The sequence below is a fragment of the Microcaecilia unicolor genome, chromosome 2 (genome assembly GCF_901765095.1).
Source record: "Microcaecilia unicolor chromosome 2, aMicUni1.1, whole genome shotgun sequence".
Classification (NCBI taxonomy): Eukaryota; Metazoa; Chordata; class Amphibia; order Gymnophiona; family Siphonopidae; genus Microcaecilia; species Microcaecilia unicolor.
Genome location: NC_044032.1, coordinates 121,120,034 through 121,139,423, shown reverse-complemented (window position 1 = coordinate 121,139,423; position 19,390 = coordinate 121,120,034). Strand labels below are relative to the sequence as shown.

Here is a 19,390-nt window from a genome sequence, read left to right as displayed (position 1 = left end):
GCCTCAAACCCACAGCAGACAGAGGCAACCAGAACACAAAGGGTTAAGCTTGTAGAGCCAGCAGGCACACCAGAGAGAGAGAGAGAGCCCTAAATCAACAAACAAATGGAGAGAACGCTTCCCCGAGGGAAAGCAGGGCCGATAGAACAAACACACTGTCAGAGGCAGGGACACAAAACACACAGTACACAAAGGGTTAAACTCACTGAGCCAGCAGGCGGGACAATGGAAAGAGAAATCCTTAGAGTAAACAAACAACCAGGGAGGACACCCTCAGACAAGCAGCCTAGCTGAGACGAAAGCAGAACAAAGCCCAGCCCCCACTGAGGAACAAGCAGCTGGCTTCCCACAGAGAGCTGCAGCCAGCAAGGGAAGCCCAGCTGGAGGCAAGAGAACTAATTAAACACACACACACACACACACACACACACACGCTGCCCCCAGCTAACACCAAGAAGGGAAAGGAAAGAAATCCCTGAACAGGGAACTCAGTTCAAAGTCAGAGCACAGAGCACATTCTGACCAAGAACTGTGGCTTTCAAGTCACCACAAGAGTGTGAGTAACGCCAAAGCAAGGCAGGGAGTAACACGCAGGCTTAAGTAGACTCACAGACGTCAGCACAAACCCTGGCAGCCAATCAGAAGAGACGTCCCCCTCTCTCCATGCCAAGCCGGCAGAATCATAACAGGTACAATGTACCTGTGTATAATATGTAAGCCACATTGAGCCTGCCATGAATGGGAAAGCACAGGGTACAAATGTAACAAAAAAAAAAAGATTAGATTTGGAATAAAACCTTTTTCTAAAGTATCTGTTGTCGAAGTCTTGATCTACTTTGAGCCTACTGAAGGAATTGATTTGTATTGCAATTCCAAGGATTGTTTTGGTTCTTCTTGGTTTGTTATCCATGATGAGCTGAACAGGTATTCTGCCGGTTACAAAGAATTAAGAGTCCCTCTAAGCTGCACTAAAAAGTGGCCTGCGCTATGATTAGCATGTGGGTTTCCCACACGCTGAGGCCACTTTTAGCACAGCTGTAAAATGGCCGCATTTCCTATTTCCCCCATTAGTGGCCATGCACTAACTTCCCAATTAGCGCATGGCCATTGCGCAGGAGCCCTTACTGATGCCTATTTTCTAGGCGGTAAGGGCTCCCTCATTAACCACATGCTAATCAGCATGCAGCGATGCAGCTGCACTAACCAATTAGTGCTGGGCACGCTTACTTTCCACCCCCAAACATGCTCCCAGCATTAAAAAATAAAAATAATTTTTTAACGTGTGGGAAGCACATGCAGATGGCAAAACTTCTACGTTTTTTTCAGTTAGATGTGCTTTTTTAAATTAACCAAAATTTAGTACAGAGTGGCACATATTGGCATCCTGCACATACCAAACTATTGACAAAGTTAAACAATGTCACTCCCACAGCATGTTCTTATTTTTTATCATTCCCTTTTCGCTTTCCACCCTAAATGATTTATGGTTTATTCAGACGTTATAAACTGCCCTTGGCAACAATTAACAAGCGGTGTACAGTAAAATGTACAATAGAGTAAGAGATGCTATATAAGGGTTCACCTGTATATAAGGCTTGATGCGCTAAAATGAGAATCTTAAATTGAGAATGAAAGGAAATGGGAAGCCAATAATGTTTAAGAAGGGAAGTCATAGAATTATATTGTGATGCATTGGAATGAATTCTGATGGTCATATTCTGTATTGCTTGGAGTCTTTTAATAAGATAGAGAGGAGGTCCAGCATAGTCTAGGCGAGAGGTAAAAATTGCATAAAGAGTTTTCTGTGAGAGAATATCAGGTTAATGATGAATACTATGAAATTGCCTTAGTGCCCAGAAACATTTTCTTACCAGAAAACCGTTTGGTAAAAATATAATTTATAGTTATAATTTACTTTGAATAAGTTATTTTCTTTGATGGCTATTGCTACACAAAAAACAGCCTTACAGATGAGCAAATGCACAGCTGTAATTTATATAGGTTCTTCTCTAAAATGTATAGTGTATTTCGCTTAAAAGAATATTATCCATTTATTTTCTTGATGTATGAGAAACACTGTATAAACTGACTTGCTCTCATACTTCTAAAAACATAAAGGAACTAATTTTAGAAGGCTTCATGGCATTTGCATGTGTAAATAGGTTTACATGATTAAGGGGTGTAGTTCACTTTAACTCTTCCTCTAAATGGTCTTACATGTGGTAAGTAGTGATTTTAGAAAAGCCACTTCTTCTTTTTTAAATTTTATTTATCAAATTTTCAAATACAATCAAGCATAAAACTTGTACAGAAAAGTATAGTCTAGCTCATCATTACCGTAAAGTAAAGAAAAATAAAAATCATTTTTTGTCAGACATTCCTCAAGTCCACAAAATTAGATCCAAGATGTTAAACAATGGAAATTCAAGTTATAAGATACATTTCAGGAATTTGCTTCGACTGACAAACTTAAAGGCACCGATTAATTATTTATAAAGAGAGCTATATATTGAGACTCCCCAATGCTTTTTTAGCTGTTAAAAAAGCTGTAAGTTGGGGAGGATCAAAAAAACACATACTTAATTGGCTGGTATTTAATTACACATTTACAGGGATATCTTAAAAAGAAAGCAGCCCCCAATTGAAGAACACCTGGCTTCATCAGTAGAAATTGTTGACGTCTCTTCTGGGTTTCCTTGGAGACGTCAGGAAAAATTTGGATCTTTAGACCCAGAAAAGTCTTATCTCTATTTTTAAAGAATAACCTCATTAGCCAGTTCTTATCAGGAGTCAAAGCAACTGTGGCAATCAAAGTTGATGCCACCACCAAATCAGTATCTGAGGACTCCAACAATGCTGAAACATCCATTTCTTGGTTGCCTTGATCTTGTAGGCTCGTTGTTAATTTAGTAGCAAATAGTATATTTGTGAAAATGGTGGAATACTTTCTTCAACCACTCCTAAAGTTTCTTTAATATATTTTCTTAACATATCTCGTGGGGAAACTGTAAATTGCTTGGGAAAATTAAGAAATCGGAGATTATTACTCCTTGAAAAGTTCTCAAAGGATTCAGATTTCCTCCTTAAATATGTTAAGTCCTTTATAATATTATCTTGACAAGACTTTGAGGCATATTTTCAAAGCACTTAGCCTTCCAAAGTTCCATAGAAACCTATGGAACTTTGGAAGGCTAAGTGCTTTGAAAATATGCCTCATAATCTGTTTAATATTTCTTTCCTATGTTTTATTTTGTTGAGTTAAAGTCTCCAGCTTCAAATCAATTTCTTTGGCTTTCTTTTCTAAAACAGATAATTCTTGTGACAGTTTTTGTGTTTGTGGAACGAGAGCTTTGCCTAGATCCATTATTAGAGTCCACAAGCTATCCAGAGTTACTTTTTTCGGGTTTCGTTATTGATATAGGAAATTTAGTAATTATTGCCTCGGACTTGTCAGCAGAGATCGTCTGATCCAAACCTACAGCTTTAAACTCCCCCACTACACCATCTGTAATTGATGTCACTTCCTCCTTCGAGGTTTCAGGCTCTCCGTTGTTCCGAATTCCTTCGGATGATTGAAACACCTCCCATCTCTTCTCTCCCACACCACCTTCTGGAACTGGGGTTGAGGACGCTAGCAACGGAGAGCTACCACCACCTGGCTGTGGGGGAGGAGCTCTTGTGTTGGGGCTGAGTGACAGCTCTAGCCCAGGGAATGCTCCGGGGTCTCCATCCACCACTGAGTGAACCAGCAGGCTGCTACCCAACGACGCCAGTACACCTGCTCTCTGTAGATATGCCTGCATAGGACCGGGTTATGAGGAAGAGATTTGCCACTGAGAGGCAGCGGAGGCAGGGCGGCCCCTCCTCTTTGGCATCACAAACGCGGTAGAAACAGAGAGCTGAAAGGTATGTCAGACGACAGCAGCGGCCATCTTGAATCTTGAAAAGCCACTTCTTAAACATGTATATCCACTGAGTTTTGAAGGGGACATGTTCTGGGTATGGGCAGACCTTAAAAGAATGCATGTTTTGCAACAGCAATATATGTATATAACAAAAAAATCCTGACAGCATTTACTCCTTTTTCAAGTCACTCGTGTCAGCTTTGATGGAATGAATAAGGGAGTAATTGTTCTTCACTCTGATGTTTTAAGACCACCTCAGAAATCCAAAAATTAGTTTGGAGGTTAACTTCTTAATTGGCTCCCCTTGGATATCCTGCTTTGTGAAATCTGCCATGAACACATTTGGCATTTTACACATACCAAGTTTCAAGTGATCATGTATTTTTTACAATGGCTGTTCCTGTTGTTTCAATCAACAAATACACGTGATTTTTCCCACATCCTTGTTTTGTATTTTACAAAAGCCTCCCATGTTCAGCAAACTGCCCGTAGAACACCTTGCACATTTTTAACGTGTTGACTTGGCTGAAGTCTAATAGGGGAAGGTACCAGTAAAAGATTTGATATCTGAGGAATGAAGGGAGCAAGATGGGGCATATGGGATAAGCTGATCCGATAGATAAGAAGGCAAGTCAAGGCCAAAAGTAAAACTTTACACTGTATTCTACTAGAAATCAGTCACCATTGTTCTGTGGAAAGAAGAGGGGGTTATATGATGGTATTTTTTTGTGCTGTAACCCCCATGAACCCCTAATTCCGGTATACTTGGCCACTCCTATTAAATTGTTAGATGTTGCTGGGGCACGGTGGTTAGTGTGCCAGAAGATACTGGCGTGAACAGTACAAGGGCTAACATTTTCATCTGTCGTAGTTTGATTCTCCTGCTCATCAAGACACCAGGCAACTAATCATCTCCATGGCTACCACAGATGAGTCATCACCAGAACTTTCCATTTCTATAATTTGGTTATCAGCATCTGATTCAAAGATTTTATCTAAGACAGACTGCATATCTGACTGAAGAGAGCATTTCACTGGCTTTCATTGCTGCCCTTCTTCTTCTCTCCCCTTGAAGGAGGTATGTTTCCTCCTTCTTGAAAAGGGAAAGGGGATGGGATTTGATACAGTGATTTTCTGTGGTTACAATCAAAGTGGTTTACATATGTACAGGTACTTATTTTGTATCTGGGACAATGGAAGATTAATTGACTTGCTCAGAGTCACCAGGAGCTACAGTGGGAATTGAACCTGCTTCCCCTGGATTTTGGTTGCTGCACTAACCATTAGGCTACTCCTCCACTGTGCCTGCCCCTATGAGAAAATGCTGGCATGTGTGTATGTTGCCCAGACACACAACACATTGGGTACTGCTGTATGCCCCTGCATCAGGAGTACGGCTCCAAACTTGTAGTCCTCTGCCAAACCTGATACTTTTCTGTGGCTAGGTAGTGCCTACCACTTTCAGAGAGAGTTATGTTGTTGACTTGAGAAGAACTGGGGACTACTGTGTCCTATCTAAAGAGGCATACACAGTGGCGTAGGAAGGGGAGGGGCGGTCCGCCCCGGGTGCATGCGCTCGGGGGGTGCCGGCCCTGCTGGTTCCCTGCTCTCTCTGCCCCGGAACAGGTTACTTCCTGTTCCGGGGCAGAGAGAGCAGGGAACCAGCGGGGCCGACGCAGCTCCAAGTGACGTGCACTCGGGGCGGATCGGCCCTCCCGCAGGTAAGAATGCAGTCCGGGGGGGTTGCGCCGCATAGGGGGGGGGGGGGGGGGGTCACGCCGTGCTGCACCCGGGGGGGGGGGGGGGTGTGCAGCGGCAACCCGCCCCGGGTGCCATTAGCCCTCGTTACGGCACTGGGCATACATAAACACTGTCCTCCTTCTCTTCCTACCCTGCAAAGTTTTGTGCCTAGGTGGCTCACTGCACTGAGGGGCTGTGCAAACAGGCTTGTGGTAGAACCATGCCCAAATGTCTATGCACATGGCTTCTACCATAAATGTAATACCACGGCATGCAAAGAGCAAATTGCATGCAAATTTTATGTGAGGCAAATATGGGGGGAGAATACAGGACTCATACACCCAAGGTTTCGTGATAATTGTGGCTTCTTCTGCACATGTCCAAACAAAAGTGTCAGCACACATCTGCGCTTGTTTTTCTGCAGCCTAAATATGAGCCTTCCACAAATTGTTTACACTTGAAACTTTTGAGAGGCTCATATTTAGTCACAGATGAACAGGCACTAATGTGTGCTTTCACTTTCACTTTCACTTTTAATTTTGTTCGGATATATGCACATGTTTGTTACCATCTGCCTTTAAAACTTGCACAAGCTTCTTTCCGCTTGTATAACAAGACTAAACTAGCACTGCAAAAGGACCCTATGCCACCCCAGACCCTTGCAGAAAAATTCTCTTATTGTGCACACATCAGAAGTGGGCTGCATTCTCTCTGCATTGCACATAATACCTTAATTAGTTTCTTGGCATACATTTTAATACAACCTGTGCTGTGTCTTCCTCGTGGACTAACACCCGTGCACAATTCCTGTGTACATTGCTTGGCACATGCAACCCATGTTCAGCCTGTGGGAAGCCTGAGACAGTTCTGCTCATTTGAGAAGAGCACTGCTTGCTTCTCTGTACCCCTGCCTCAAGCACAGAAAATGTAGTACACTGTAGTTCTCCTGTCTGCTAAGCCTGATTCCAATGAACAATGTTTTTCTCCCTTCCTCTCTCCATTTCTCTCTGTCCACCTCTTTTCCTTTCAACCCCCAACAAAGGAGTTGGAAGGGCAGCATTCCTCCTATATTTTTCTGTTGACAAACAAAAACCATCTACACAATGATTGGTTGTCAGTTTCCAAGTTGGAAGTATGCATGCATCTTGCAAACCAAGCATTCCTTTCTTCCAAAGAATAGCTCAGGAAGGAAACAGGAATTGCAAATCATCCCTTACCATCTTTGCAAGTTGCATGGCCAAACTCTTGCACATATAGGAGCCAGCTCTATGGGCTGTGGGTGCTGAGCACCTCCAGTATTGTGCAAGCTTCTTTATTTTGTTTAGGAAGAGGTGCTTTGGTTTCTATTCTGTTTTTCCACCACACCTGTTAAATTACTGTGCACACACAAGATAATGCTCACTGTTAACTGAAGATGACATGGGAGGAATTTTCAGATTACTCCCAGGAGTTTTCAGTTACTGATGACATCCAAGGACATGGGATGTGTTGTTGACATTTCCAGCCCATCCCTAATTTTAACATTCTATATGCTTTTTTTGACCTATGCAAACTTAGCTAAGGATTTTTAGTATATTGTCTACAGGAGTGGTTCCCAATTTAGGATATCTACAATGAATATGTTGCAGGAGTTACCACTATTGTTAGCAGAATCTGTGGTACTTCAGGAGTCAAACACCACACACCAGAATGAGAGAAAAGTCTTCTTTATTTGCCAGCAAACAAAGTAGGACATCAGCACTAGGTCTCTCCTTCTCTTCTGCTCTCTGTGTCTTGTGTCTCTGTGTCTTCTGAGCTCTCTGGATCCTGCGTCTCCTGTCTGTCCTCTAACGTAAGCTGCTTCTGTTCTCAGTTATATAGGGTCCTAAACCCTTCTAGCCCCCCTTTCTCACCAGATGGTAAAGAATAGATTGATTACCCTGTCTTGAACTAATTATCTCTTCACATTTACTCAAAAATATCAGTTACATAGGTTTGAGATATTTCCTAAACTGACCTATGACCTGGGGCCTCTCAAACTAGACAATGTGGCACCTATCTCCTGCATTTTATTATTATTCACATAATCAGATTCCCACTTATAGCTTCATACTAACTGCTAACTGGACTCTGGCATTCATTAAGGGGTCAAGGGGCCAAGGGGCCAGTCTTGCTTAATGGCACACAGACATGGTTTGCTATTACTTTCAGAAGACCAGTCCTACACTTAGTTATAATCAATCAAGGAGAAGAATTGACTTTTCCTGACCTCTTTCACCTATTAGCTTCATACACAGAACTAGCTAGGACTGTGGATAATTCATACCAGATGATGACCTCTTAAACTGCAGACAAATCTCACTTGAAAAGTCAGACACTGAATTGAAAAGATATTTTACATAGAGAAATAAAACTTATTAATTAAACAGAATAAAACATATTTAAAAATAAGCAGAAATCAGAATTCCTTATAAGACAAAATCTAAATTATCAAGAATATCTAAATCTAAACTATCTTCTTCTAAACAACATTCAGCCTAATCTTTTAAACCTGCTTGCTTGCTGATCCCCTCGAGATTGTCCAGTATGCCTTACTCAGAATGGCATCCAGATGTGGTAAATAATACCTATGAACCAGCCTTAACAATCCATCACTCAAAAAGGGACAAAGAAAGTTTTATTTCTCTCTGACCTTTCTAACCTCTAGTCTAGCAAAAGCTAGACATTTGAGTAATTAAAACCATATGGCATTCTACCACTTTCCAGGACTGAACCAAACTTAAACAGAATTAACAAATTAATATAATTTCTCTATCCAGGCTGCCTCAAATATTCATTAAGATATTTGCATGTAGTGGAGGAGGTATTCGTTATGGATATCCTGAAAATTTTGCAAAAGCTAAGTAACATTATTGATTTATTTCAACGATTGCCTAATATTACGCTTAGAGGATTCATTCAATTGCATATAGAGCCCCTTACTGCACACAAGTGGAGTTTTTTAGACCAGTGATAATAACTGAGTCAATATATACGCTGGCATTGAGTGTAATTTTCACGCTGCTGCCATGCGGTGACTACTGAGGTCGTTTCTCCACTTTAAATAAGAAAAAGAAGAAAAACGAAAAAAAGAAATAAGAAAAAAAGAAAAACCGTGTATGTATTTATTCAATATGATGTAATTTGAAGAGGATTGAACATGTAAGCACTTTTCAGCTTTTTGTTCATATCCTGAAAACCTGACAGGCTGGGGGTTCTCCCAGGTCAGGTTTTGGAACCACTGGTCTGCAGTGACTCCATTGTCCTTCCTGAGTGGTGATGCCTGATACAGAACTGTATTGCTGGCTCTCCTTTAAGTTTGTTTACACCCTCAAAAAGGTTGGTAAGGCAAAACTTCCTTTGCTAAATCCACATTGACTCTTATACTTTAAGTCTTGTCTATCCATATGCCCAGTAATTTTTGTTCTTGAAAATAGCTTCTACAGTTTAACCAGATACTGTTTCCAGAAATTGGCAGTAAATTGGTTACTTTCCAGTCCTCAGATTACTAATTATTACGGGATTAGCTGGTTTGATATTGAGTTTTTTTAGAACTCTGGTGGTTGCCATTTGGTCAGGGTGATTTGTTAATCCTTAAAGTTGCTCTACAGTTTTTTTTTTAATTGTATGCCATTGTGATCCTTTTGGCTAAAGTGATATATCAAATTCTGAATAAACTAAATAAATAAACCATCTTCCAGTTTCAAAATTATTCACTCATTTTTCTCTAAATCATCACCTTCAAACAGCACCATCTACTTCATATGTATGACTGCATGTTTTTTTGGGATGGGGTGGGGTGGGGAGGGATAATTACTCCAAGTATTCAGAAGCATGCAAGTTTTTCCATCGCATACGCAATGTATCAGTTGACATAGTTCTGGGCTTTTAGTCGTTCAGATGTGCTCATCAGGTTGTTCAGAATAGGCTGGCCTGATGGCTTAGTAGCAGTGCTGTGTTCTGCCATGCAGAGGACCTACATTTCATTCCTGGGTCTGGGCACCATCTAACTTCTGGACTGGGAATACTGGAAAAGCAACATTCACTGATTCTGGGGTAGAGAGTTCTAATTATCATGCCATGAGAATACCTAGTGGCTGAATTTAGAGTCTGACTTCAGGTTTTCAGAAGAGGCCTTGGTACATGGCATCTTGCCAAGAATTGTTGCTGTGATGACAGGGGAGGGTTATATCATGGAGGAAATCTAAATTCCTGAGGTAGTTATGCAGTGGCGTAGCAAGCGGGGGGCGGAAGGGGCGGTCCGCCCCGGGTGTCAGCTCGGGGGGGGGTGCTCCCTGCCAGCCCCCCCCCCCCTGGGTGCAACATGATGACACCCCCCGACCCAATGCCTACCCTCCTCAGCTCCCTCCACCCAGCTGAGCACCCTACCTTTAAAGAAATTTCGGAAGCCGTGGAGAGGCGAGGCGCAGTGCCTCGTGCCTGTAGTAAAAGAAGCGAGGATTGTCATCGGGCCTTCCCTCATGCTGTCTGTCCTGCCCTTCACGCCTGCAAGTAAAAGAAGTGTGGATCATCATCGGGCCTTCCCTCACGCTGTCTGTCCCGCCCTCCGCTGACGCAACTTCCTATTTCCGCAAGGGCGGGACAGACAGCATGAGGGAAGGCCCGATGACGATCCTCGCTTCTTTTACTTGCAGGCGCGAGGCGCTGTGCCTTGCCTCTCCACGGCTTCCGAAATTTCTTTAAAGGTAGGCTGCTCAACTGGTTGGAGGGAGGTGAGGAGGGTAGGCACTGGGTCGGGGGGGGGGGGTGTTGATGCACTGAGGGGGGGTGTCATCGTGCTGCACCCGGGGGGGGGGGGGGTGCAACGGTGAACCGCCCTGGGTGGCAGCCCTCCTTGCTACGCCACTGTAGTTGTGGATGAAGGCTTGTGGTATGAGATGCCACCATGGTTCCAATTTGAGCTAGATGAGCAGGAAGAATCTACCAAGCCCTTCCCCTCCCAAAAGCAATTTGAAGTGCTTCAGAGTTAGTCATCGCATGAGAATGTCAATATCTCATTTTATTAATCCTCTTTTTCAGATTGATACCAGTTACAAATTGTTCCCTATAGCTGATTTATAAATGTTGATTTGCAGCTTTTATGGCTCATATGAAAATATGTACTTTCAACTATACCATAAGAACATGTGAGTAGCCATACTGGGTCAGACCAATGGTCCATCTAGGCCAGTATCCTGTTTGCAACAGTGGCCAAGCCAGGTCACATGTAGAAACCCAAATTGTGGCAACATTCCATGCTACCAATCCCAGGGCAAGCAGTTGCTTCCCTGTGTCTGTCTCAATAGCAAACTATTTTTCCTACAGGAACTTGTCTAATCCTTTTTTTAAGCCAGGTACGCTAACCACTATTACTACATCCTCTGGCAAAGAGTTCAAGAGTTTAACTATTAATTGTTTGAAAAAAATATTTCCTCTTGTTTGTTTTAAAAGTATTTTCATGTAACTTTCTCGATATACTGCCTATAGTGGCACATCTAATTGGTTTGCAGCATAATCAAATTGAAAAATCAGTAGGAACAAAGACAGTTACAATTGTTTATAAGTGAGAAAAGACACTGAAGAAGACTATTGTATCTATTCTGTGCTCCAGACAGTCACAACCATGATCACTGTCCCCAAGTTAGTTGAAACAGATTAAAATTATGTTGACTGATTTATTTAAAAAAGAAGTCCTGAGAACAACCTTAAATTTATCATAGATGACTCAGTGTAGATGTAGAGGAACAAATTATTCCATATGGTAGGAAAGATAATCAAGAAAATTGAGTTGCAGGTATCATAGCTTATTTGATGTAAAAAGTACCTCATGAAAGACTCCGGAACTTGGAGTCTTGGGGTAGGAGATAGTGTTCTATTGTGGATTAAAAACTGGTTAAAAGAGTAGGGTTAAATGGTCAGTATTCTCAATGGAGGGTAGTTAGTGGGGTTCCCCAGGGGTCTGTGCTGGGACTGCTGCTTTTTACCATATTTATAAATTATGGGATGGGAGTAACTAGTGAGGTAATTAAATTTGCTGATGACACAAAGTTATTCAAAGTTGTTAAATCGCAAGAGGATTGTGAAAAATTACAAGAGGACCTCATGAGACTGGGAGACTGGGCATCCAAATGGCAGATGACGTTTAATGTGAGCAAGTGCAAAGTGATGCATGTGGGAAAGAGGAATCCGAATTATAGCTATATAATGCAAGGTTCCACATTAGGAGTCACCAACCAAGAAAAGGATCTAGGCGTCATCGTTGATTATATGTTGAAACCCTCTGTTCAGGGTGCGGCGGCGGTGGCTAAGAAAGCAAATAAAATGTTAGGTATTATTAGAAAAGGAATGGAAATCAAAAATGAGGATGTTATTATGCCTTTGTATCGCTCCATGGTACGACTGTATCTTGAATATTCTGTTCAATTCTGGACCCAGGCCCATCCCCCCCTACCTGTAACACTTGTGCTGGTAAATGGGAGGTCTCAAAAACCCACTGTACCCACATATAGGTGCCCCCTTCACCCCTAAGAGCTATGGTAGTGTTGTACATTTGTGGGTAGTGGGTTTTGGGGGAGGGGGAGGGGGTTGGGTGCTCAGCACCCGTGGTAAGGGAGCTATGCATGTGGGAGCTTTTTCTGAAGTCCACCGCACTGACCTCTAGGGTGCCCAGTTGGTGTCCTGGCATATCAGGGGGGCCAGTGTACTACGAATCCTGGCCCCTCCCATGACCAAATGGCTCGGATTAGGACGTTTTTGAGCTGGGCGTTTTTAGTTTCCATTATCGCTAAAAAAAACAAATGCCGAGCTGAAAAACGTCCACTTTTTCGATAATACGGTCTGTCCCGCCTCTTCACGTACCCGTTTTCAGACATAGACGTCCATGGAGCTAGGCATTCGCGTTCGATTATGCCCCTCCACGGCTCTTCAGTATAGAGAAAAGACGGTTGAGGAGAGATATGATTAGAGGTCTATAAAATAATGAGTGGAGTGGAATGAGTACATGTGATTCGCTTGTTTACTCTTTCCAAAATACTAAGACTAGGGGGTACACAATGAAGCTACAAAGTAGTAAATTTAAAATGAATTGGAGAAAATATTTCTTTACTCAACATGTAATTAAACTCTGGAATTCATTGCCAGAGAATGTAGTAAAAGCAGTTAGCTTAGTGGGGTTTAAGAAAGGTTTGGCTAGCTTCCTAAAAAAAAAGTCCATAAGCCATTATTAAAATGGACTTGCGGAAAATCCACTACTTATTTCTAGGATAAGCACCATAAAATATATTGTACTGTTTTGGGATCTTGCCAGGTACTTGTAACCTGGATTGACCACTGTTGGAAACAGGATGCTGAACTTGATGGACCTTCGATCTGTCCCAGTATGTCAATGCTTATGTAGCTAAGGAACTTGCAGTAGATATTACTAAGCTGATCTCAGGGTTCTAGTGAGCATGTATGGAATTTAACAGTTTAAAGACAAAATGGAAGATCAGAATAGTTAATTTTGTATACTAATGATAGGATTTTGAATGAAATTCTAGAACAGAGTGCCAATGCTCTTGTTTTAGCGGAAGTATAATATTTTCCAATTGTTTAGCCGCTGTGATAATCTTAATAGTAGTGTTTAGGATCAACTGTATGCATTTTAGGTCTACCAAGTGAAAGCTATGGGAAAGAGCATTAGAATAACCTATATTACTGAGCACAAGAGAATGTAAGAGGATACTCAATGATCTTTGATCAAAAAATTATTGGATTGCTCTGATTTATCTTTAATTTGAAAGGGTTTGCAAGCTATAATAAATGTGAGTGAAATATCATTTTATTATCAATGAAAATACCTAAAATTCATAAGGACTGTACAGTTTTGATGCTTGTGTTATCTATACCACCTACATGTATGATATAAGATCTTGAGAGTGAATTAGTGTTGCTAACAGAACCAAGAAGATATGGTGCTGAAATTGAACCCTGTGGGACCCCACAAGTAAGAGGATACAACAGTGAGAGAATTTTGCCAGATCATTTTGAAGAATCTATCATGAGTAAGACAGTACCTATTTCCTGTAGGCTATGAAGAAGAATATGGTTAACAAGGTCAAACATAGAAAAATTAAGGCAGATAAAGACCATATGGCCTATCCTGTCTGCCCATCTATTTTTTTTATTTATTTTTTATTACATTTGTACCCTGCGCTTTCCCACTCATGGCAGACTCAATGCCATCTACTCTCCTTTTCACTTCCTTAGAGATCCTATATACTTGTCCCAAGCTTTCTTAAATTCGGATACAGTTTTCATCTCCACCAGGAAGCCATCCCATGACTCACCACCTTTCCATGAAGTATTTCCACAGGTTACTTCTGAGTTTATTCCCTTTCACCTTCACCCTATGCCCCCTAGTTCCAACACTTCCTTTCAATTGAAAGAGACTTGCCTCCTGTGCATTTATGCCGCATAGGTATTAAACATCTCTATCATTTTTCTCCTCTCCTGCCTTTATTCCAAAGTATACATATTGAGATCTTTAAGTCTGTCCTCTTATGCATTATGACAGAGACCACTGTCCATTTTAGTATCTGCCCTCTGGATGAACTCCATCCTGTTTATATCTTTTTGAAGGTGAAGTCTCCAGAATTGTATACAATATTCTAAATGAGATTGCACCAATGTCTTACATAGGGCATCATCACCTCCTTTTTCCACTGGTCATTCCTCTCCCTATGCAACCAAGCACCCATCTAGCAGCTACTAAGTCCAAAGAAATTAGTACCAGTATTTTACCGTGATCCAAATAGTAATGAATATATGTCGTAACTTCTAATAATGTGCTTTCAGTAGTTTGATTCAAACAAAATCTTGATCGAAGTGGGTGCAAAGAATTGTTTGGGTTTTTTTACCCCAAAAGTCATTCAATTGCTCTGCTATAAAGCGCTTTGTCAATGTAGATGTGATGGGTATATTTGCTTCTGGATGGTAATTAGATTTGTCCATGCTGTTCTTATAGGGTTCTACAGTCTGGGACAAACATAGGCCATTTCCACAAATGAGGGATCCTGCCTAGTTCAAGAGATGATGCTTGTAAGGAAGGAACAATGTTTCAAAATCACATAACTTTTGTGAGGGAACGGAGTCATGTGGAGCAGTTGTCAGTTTAATTTTCCTAATAGCTTTTTGAATAGCTTGCTGGCAGCCTACTGTTTTCGTATTTCCACTGCTAGATGGAAACAAGCTTATTGAGACACCTGGAAAGTGAGACTGTGGAGTTAGTACACCAAACCTTCAACTCTGATCCCTCTATTTTTCTACTGTCCAACTCTTGACTCCTACTGATATTAGGCTTTACATTTTTTGTTCTGGATCTAAAGTACTGGTAAAAATAACTTATTTATATTTATATTTATCAGTACTCTAGATATAGGACAAAAATTATTTAATTTATTTATTTTTACAAAATGATAAATTTCCCATGTATTATAATATTGTAAGTTTTAATTTTGAAGCTGGAGCCAGTACATTTTTACCGACTCTAACTTCACCCAAAATTGCGTTCGACCTCAACTGTATGACTTTGATGCCACAGCCCAGCCAGAAAGGATATAATTATGATATATAACTTTTTATTATTTGCAGGTGATAGGTCAGGCAGTCTGATGCAGCTGTTATCAATCAGAGTACAGAAGAACTGCAACGGTACTCCTGCGCTTCATAGTTCTGAGGGAGTTATTAGAGTGACCCATCTGCATGTAATCTGGTCAGTAGCGTAGTAAGGGAAGATAGCACACGGGAGCGGAAGGAAGATAGCGCCTGGCATCCCCCCACTCTGGGGATATGGGGGTTTCTTAACTGCACACTCTCTCCCCACCACCCCTACCCTGGTACCTTTTAAGTCTTTCTGTTCTTTACTGGCAGTGAACAGGGACTCCTACCGACTGCTCGCGCCAGCTCAAGCCTTCTCTGTGATGTAATTTCCTGGTCCCTTGAACAGGAAGTGACATCAGAAGGAGGGCTCGGGACCAGCATGAGCAGCGCGTAGGAGTCCTTGATGACTGCCAGCGAAGAATAGGAGAATTTAAAAGGTACCGGTTGGGGAAGGGAGTGCAGTTAAGAGACACCCCCCCCCCCCCCCCATCACTGGGGGAGATGGTAGAGGAGATGAGAGATGCTGTAAGTCTTCAGCCGGTGGGGCTTGGGGTCCCTGCCAGCCATATTGCTGCTGTGCTGCTGCTGAGAGGCACCCCTGCTAAGTCAGCACCCATAGCGATCCACCCCCTCCCCCTTACTATGCTACTGAATATGGTGCAGGTCTTGATGCCAGTGTGTTTGTATGCAAATATTCTAAACAATAAGCAAACCCTACCGATTGATCCAGCCACTGATATTCAGTGGCACATAACTGGGTAGTTCCACAGCTAATGAATATCACCACTGACAAACCATCACGTAATTAGCTAGGTTAGGGGCAGGCTGGGGGGGGGGCAGAGCTATTGCAAAGTGGCAACTTAGATGCTTAGCAGGCATATTCAGTCCAAAAAAACAGCTGTCCTAACCAGAGGTGTAATTAGGTGGGGCCACGGGAGCCTGGGCCCCCGTAAATTTCATCTGGGCCCCTGGTTTTGCTGGCGGAGGTCCCCAACCTCCACCAGTTGAAGCCTTCTTCAGTGCCGGTCTCCAGCACGCTGCATTCCCTGCCCTGTGCTCTTTCTTCCTCCTAACAGCCTGCACTTTCCTTTAAGTGAAACTGAGCATGCTCAGTTTCACATAAAGGAGCATGCACAGGATGTCAGCAAGAAGAAGGAGCAGGGCAGCGAATGCGGCTGCACCGGAGACCGGCACTGAAGAAGGCTTTAGCTGGCGGGGTTGGGGACCTGCGCCAGCAAAGGTATTTGCGTTTTTGGGGGGAGTGACGAAGCGGTGAGAGGAAGCGACAAGGAGGTGAGGGGGAGCGTTGAGGCGGTGGGGGGGGGGGCGAGGCGGCAGGGTGGGGGGGGCGGCAGATTAAAATGTGCCCCCCTCCTTGGGCTCTGGCCCCCTCCCACTGCGAGGTCTAGCTCTGCCCCTGGTCCTAACTTTAAGCGCTGAATTAACCAGGCACCAGTCTGAATATTGCTCAGTGCTGGTTTAACTTCTGGGTCAGCAGACAGAGTCAGATATTCAGTACTGTGAGCTCCACGTGTCCTTTCTGCAGTTAGGTCAGCCTGAAGCTGGAAGCGACTTGCAAGTGACTTACTGCCATGGCTGAAAATTCCCCCCCCCCCCCCTTCCGTGTTCAGGGGGTGCTGGTTGATGTAGCCAATCAGGAAGCACAATAATTATGAAAAACATGTTTGGTACAGTTACATAGGCTGGGAAGAGAGATGGATATGCCCCCCCCCCCCCCAACTCTGTCTAGTAGTGTCTGCCTGTGCTATATACACGATAAGAGGGGTGCAGAAAACATGTTTTCATGTACCAGTTTGGGAAATTTCTTTGTAGAGCATAAATATGCAGAGAGAAATGAAAAGAGAAAAACAGTAAAGTCATTCTAACTTTTAGCTTAGGTCCCAAGCCATGAATGTTCTAGCTGGCATCACTTGCAAGCTTGGTTGATTAAAGGATCAAAAGGTGCTATAGGGTAGTGGTCTTCACCAGTGGCGTAGGAAGGGGGGGGCGGTAGGGGCGGTCTGCCCCGGGTGCACGCGCTGGGGGGGGGGGGGTCGGCCCCGCTGGTTCCCTGCTCCCTCTGCCCCGGAACAGGTTACTTCCTGTTCCAGGGCAGAGAGAGCATGGAACCAGCGGAACCCACGCAGCTCTGAGCGACGTTCACTTGGGGCGGATCGGCCCTCCCGCCCGTCCCCCGCAAGTAAGAATGCGCCGCGGAGGGGGGGTGCGTCAAGGAGGGGGGTGCATCGCGGAGGGGGGGTGCGTGCCGTGCTGCACCCGGGGGGGGGGGGGTGCGCAGTGGCGACCCGCCCCGGGTGTCAGCCGGCCTTGCTACTGCACTGGTCTTCATAAATGTTTAAGTCAAATCCACTTTGGATCAAAAAGAGTTGAAGGAGAGCCTCCAATATCTTCCCAAGCGGGGCTGTGACACTGTTGACCAATGTGTGTCAGGTATATCCATCCCCACCAGCCCACTTTCAAACATTTAATTGGTGGTATCCTCAAGAAAGATCATTTCCAAATACATTCTCTTTGTTTATTGGCAAAGGTCTTGTCCTTCAAGCATACTGCATCTCCCCCCATCCAATTCCCCATTTCTGTTGTGAGCTTAGTTAGAGAAACCGATAGTACAAGAAAAAAAAAAAACAACAGAAGGATGATGGGGGTCACTACTGGCTGAGGGACTTGCATTGAAGAACACTGCTATAGTGGATCTATAAAGGAGAGAAATTAGATTGTTCATGCAAGTAATCACTAACTTAAGGAATTGGTACAACAGCAGAAAAGAAGGGCATGAGATAAATTTGTAATGTTTGGATTTTATGTACACTCACAGGATTAGTGGCTGTGAGTGAACTTTCCAAAAGGGATGATGAAGCAGTGTTCATGATGGAAAGAGGAATTTAGTAGAATTTCCTAGCACTGTGAGCCGACAAAATTTGATTAGAAAAATAAGATTTCCGTATGCATTGCACAGTCAACTTGTATTAACTAGCAATCGTTTAAAAGCTACCACTTTTTCCTCCATGTACGCTTCACATGTTGTAACTGCTTTTTCAAGAGACATAGGGGCCCTTCTACTAAGCCGCCTGTGTCTATGCGTTCCCAATGCGTGCCAAAATGGAGTTACCGCCCGACTACCACATGGTTCTTATGGTAATTTCATTTTTGGCACGTGTCCGATACACGCTGCTGAAAAATAATGTTTATTTTCGGACGTGCCTATCGTATGCGTGCCGAGTGGCATTTGACGTGCATAGGTCATTACCGCATGAGACTTTACCGCTAGGTCAATGGCTGGCGGTAAGGTCGCAGACCCAAAATGGACACACAGCAATTTTGATTTTGCTGCATGTCCATTTCGGCAAAAATGTTAAAAAGGCCTTTTTTACAGGCGTGCTGAAAAATGGATCGGCGCAGACCCAAAACCCGCGCCTACCCGCAAGCCAGTTTTCAGTGCATCTTATTAAAAGGACCCCATAGTATGGAGCGTGCTGCGGTTCCTGTTTCTTAAATGTTTGCATAAGTTTTCAAAGGAGCTACTTTTATATAAAGTGTAGCTGAAAGAGGTGTTCCAGGTTTGGATCCTATCATCTAAAACTAGGGCTGCAAAAGAGTCATAGTCAAGGCAAGTCAGTGCAAATGAGCTGAGCTAAGACTCCAGTAACTGTGGGCCCACAGAGAATAAAGTCTGTTGTATGTCCCGCTATGTGGGTCAGTGTAGCAGCACGAGTACAGTGGAGTTCTTGGATAAATAGAGAAAAACCTATCTGAACATTGAAGCTTGGACAGTCTAGTAGGGGAGTTAGGGGAGTCTCTTTCCTGGGACCTGTTGGGAGAAACACCTCAAATCAGTGGATCCTTCCTTTCCTTAACTCAGGACTCTCGTCTCAGAGCCCAAGTGCTCTTCTTGAGCCCCTGTACCTTCAGAGCAGGTTGGGTAAGGATGGACAAAATCTCTCCCTCAACACAGTTTTATACCTGTATATTGCATCTTTAATCCCTCCTTTTTAGAGCAGGTTCTTTGAATACACACCTCTTCTATCACACACTAGTGATTGAGTTAATTTCTGAAGCCACTGATAATT

General features: G+C 43.1%; 1 protein-coding gene and 1 long non-coding RNA gene across 3 annotated transcripts in view; one reads left to right on the top strand and one right to left on the bottom strand.

Moving 5' to 3' along the window:
- SV2C (synaptic vesicle glycoprotein 2C) overlaps positions 1-19,390 on the top strand; it is a 239,217-nt gene that overhangs the window by 32,769 nt on the left and 187,058 nt on the right. The window lies entirely within an intron of this gene.
- Positions 1,114-15,184, bottom strand: LOC115462284. Its single transcript, XR_003940801.1, has 3 exons — positions 15,113-15,184; positions 15,007-15,022; positions 1,114-1,124 (listed from the first exon to the last, which is right to left on the bottom strand). It is a non-coding gene; the product is annotated as an uncharacterized LOC115462284 (long non-coding RNA).